Source organism: Marmota marmota, unplaced genomic scaffold (assembly GCF_001458135.2).
Source record: "Marmota marmota marmota unplaced genomic scaffold, marMar, whole genome shotgun sequence".
Lineage (NCBI taxonomy): Eukaryota > Metazoa > Chordata > Mammalia > Rodentia > Sciuridae > Marmota > Marmota marmota.
This window is the reverse complement of record NW_026000016.1, coordinates 45,179,945-45,183,415: the sequence shown is the minus strand read 5'-3', so window position 1 is coordinate 45,183,415 and position 3,471 is coordinate 45,179,945.

Here is a 3,471-nt window from a genome sequence, read left to right as displayed (position 1 = left end):
TGAATCACCTCTTTTTCCTCCAGGGGGGGAAAAAAGCGTTCATCCTTTGTCCACCCACTGTCCCCTATGTCCCTTCTCTTGTGCCCCTGAAAGACTTTGGAGCCAAACTAGTGGTTTATCCATTAGGTTGTAAACTCCTTGATGTTCAGATCTAAGTTATATTCTTCTTTATATTCTTAGCACCTGTGGAACTTAACCAGCACAGAGTAGGACCTTAGTAAATATCTTCTGAATGAATGGAAGGATGGAGGGATAGAGGGATGGAGGGACGGATGGATGGATGGAAAGACAGAGAGACAGCTAGTTGGCTGAATGGATAGACAGATGGGTAAATAAACAGGTGGAAGGACATATGGATGGATGGACATGCAAGAAATCTCTGGCCCAGTCTGGACCTCTGAGCTCTTTAGGCTGATGTGCAGAGATAAATCAGCCACATGTCCCCATTTTCCTTCACCCTTACACTCAGGTCCCTTTCACTTGTGTTCAGCAGGAAAAAGGAAGACTTTGCAGCAGGAAGGGAGAGAGAAGATGTGACATCAGGATGGTGATGGGGGAGGAAGTAGCGTAGAGGACTCCAGGGAGGGGAAGGGCCTGCCTACCTGACATGCCTGACTTCAGGTGGATTAGATAGTAGAGCTCACAGAGAGGAGCAGAAGGTACTGTAAAGTTTAGACATTTTTAAGAGTCCTGAGTAGCAACCAAGCCCTTGTGATGTGCCATATTCCATCTTAGAACCCCCTATAGAAATGAGCTCTGACTGCACTGTCTCTGCAGATGTGGGTGCTGCTGGCTGGGTAGAGCCACTCTGGGCACAGTTATGTAACTGAGGTCAGCCAGAGTGACTTTCCCTGCTCTGCCGCAGTCCGGCTGCAGCAAAATAACCAGGGGGTGACGAACAACTTGTGTACATTGATACAGCAGGAGTGGGAACCATTTATTGTAGGACAGGAGCGGTATATATACATTCCACACAGCTTATCTAATTAACATAAACTCAATACAGCAGTCAACCAATAAGGAATCTCCACACTTAATGGCTTGCTGGCGTTACTTCACAAACCACTCCCTCTGGCAAAATGCCAGGCGCCATCCAGACTTGTTTACAGACTCTAACATTTGCCAGGTGCCATCCTGACTTGTTTACAGACTCTAACACTGCTCTGAGAAAATTTAGGCATCATAGTGTCCCAAGTATTGATGATGTTTATTGGCCTGTGATTTCAACATCAGGCTTATGCCTGTTTGCCTGGTGGATAACCCCAGTATCATCTTCATCTCAACTAGATCCCAAAAGTGGTTTCTTTTTTTTTTTTTGGTACTAGGGATTGAACCTAGGGGCACTCAAACACTGAGCCACATCCCCAGCCCCTTTTTTGTATTTTGTTTAGAGACAGGATCTCACTGAGTTGCTTAGGGCCTTGCTAAGTTGCTGGGGCTGGCTTTGAACTCCTGTCTCAGCATCCCGAGCCACTGGGATTATAGGCATGTGCCACCATGCCTGGCCCCAGAGTGTTTTTAATCACAAATGGGCTAAGACCAAGCTCACATGCTTGGCAGCATACAGGGAGGCCAGTGGTGTGAGGTACTGGGAAACCAGCAGAGAGGGCAGAACCTGCTTGGCTTCCTTTATCTCCAATGCTTCCTCGCTAGCACCTAAGACACATGCGCTCACTAAGTCAAAAGCAGGGTGACCACACTTACATACATACTGGATTGTCTCAGACAGCCATGCTACCTTAGTGAAGTTGGGAATACTGTCACCATATTAGTCACTATCAAAACCACTCTAGTTTGGATGACACATTGTTCGGCCACTTTATTTACATGGTGCTTTAAGATCCTCTGGGAGAAATCTAAGTGTGACCGCTTTTCCCACTTTCCTTTTCCTCAACCATCTCTAAGAGCATTCCACAGAACAGGTTGACATATCCCCAGTGAAATCTATCAACTGATCCACAACTCCAGAGGAGAAAAGTCCAGACCAAAGAAGGAAATACAGGCATTTACTCATTTTGTGAAGTCTTGGGCAGAACACCAAGGCTCATCTCTACAGGGTACTGAATACTGAAAGGACAGGGGAAACTCTCCAGGGATCCTCATAATTGTGCAGGAACCCCATGGTCTCTAACACTGATCACAATTCTGCAGTTTAATGTACCTCTTTATCTGTTACTTGCTCAGGGCAAGAAAGACCAGGAATTCTCCAGGTTTCTTCTTCTATAATTTGGTGGAGTCAGATGAGGATGGCAGTGTTTCTGCAAGACATACTGACTGGGTTCTTATCTCAGTCTTGGAGGGTCTTCATTACATATGATGGGCCTTGATAGAGGAAAGATGTTTCTTATGGGAGCAGACAAGAAAAACCGAGATAAAGATTTCGTTTTCTGGATCACAACATTCTTAACTATATTCTTGAAAGAAAGTAAATTCAGCAACCCAAGGTTATAAATGAAGCCTGAGGGCTTGCCCAGGGTAGAAGATATAGGATCTGCAGGACCTGGGGTATTTTGGGGGGGTCAGAAAAGTTCCAATGCACCTGTAAAGTTGCCACTGGGCCAGATAAAACCCTGCCTGACAACCTGACATGAAAAACCCCCGAAACAGTTCTGAAAAGTGAGATTTTTCTTCAGGCCTCTAACTTTCAGGATGACACACACAGGCCCAGGCCACCAAGAGCTTCCTCTGGGGCAGTTCCCATGCCACCCCCACCCCTCCCCTTACCCAGTTCCCTGACTTTCCAACTGCTTTTTTTTTAATTTTTAAAATTTATAGATGTTTATTTATTTTTATGTGGTGCTGAGGCAAGCGCTCTGCCACTGAACCACCGCCCCAGGCCTCCAATTGCTTTTGGAGGTGGCAGGGCAATCTCCTTTGAGAAGGTAGGGTAAGTTGAGGGGACAAGAGCGGTGTTCCTGAAGGTTGACTGGTCCTACACGATCTCATTTAATCCCCCCAACATCCCTAGGGCTTATACCCCGTGCACAGATGAACCTGAGGCCACGGCTCAGCTAATGAGTTGAAGGGTAAGGACCAGATGTGCCCTGTAAGGGGTCCGTCTTACTCTGGAGCCCAACGTATGTCCCTTACAGTCTGCCACCGGGACACGCAAATTTGAGCACCCCCACTCTTCCCCAGGTCCCCAGTTTATCTCGGGTCTGATCTCTCTGGTTACATCTCCGCCTTCCTTCCTGTGTTGCTGATAGGGAAACCCTGAGAAGTCCCTCCCACGTGCAAGACTTTTCTCCCGCGACGGCTGCGGCCACTGGGCGCCCAGTGGGACCGCAGAGCGGGCGGCAGGCGCGCCCGAGTCGGCGTCTCTGCCCCCACTCCCGCCAGCCGGCGGGGCTGCTGGTGTCTTGGGGGGGCAGAGCCGCGGGGCTTCGCTCCGTGACATCAGCCCTGCTGTGGTGCTGTGTGCAAAGCCTACTTACTGGTTGGCGTGGCGAGGGACACGCCTTCCCCGAGCGG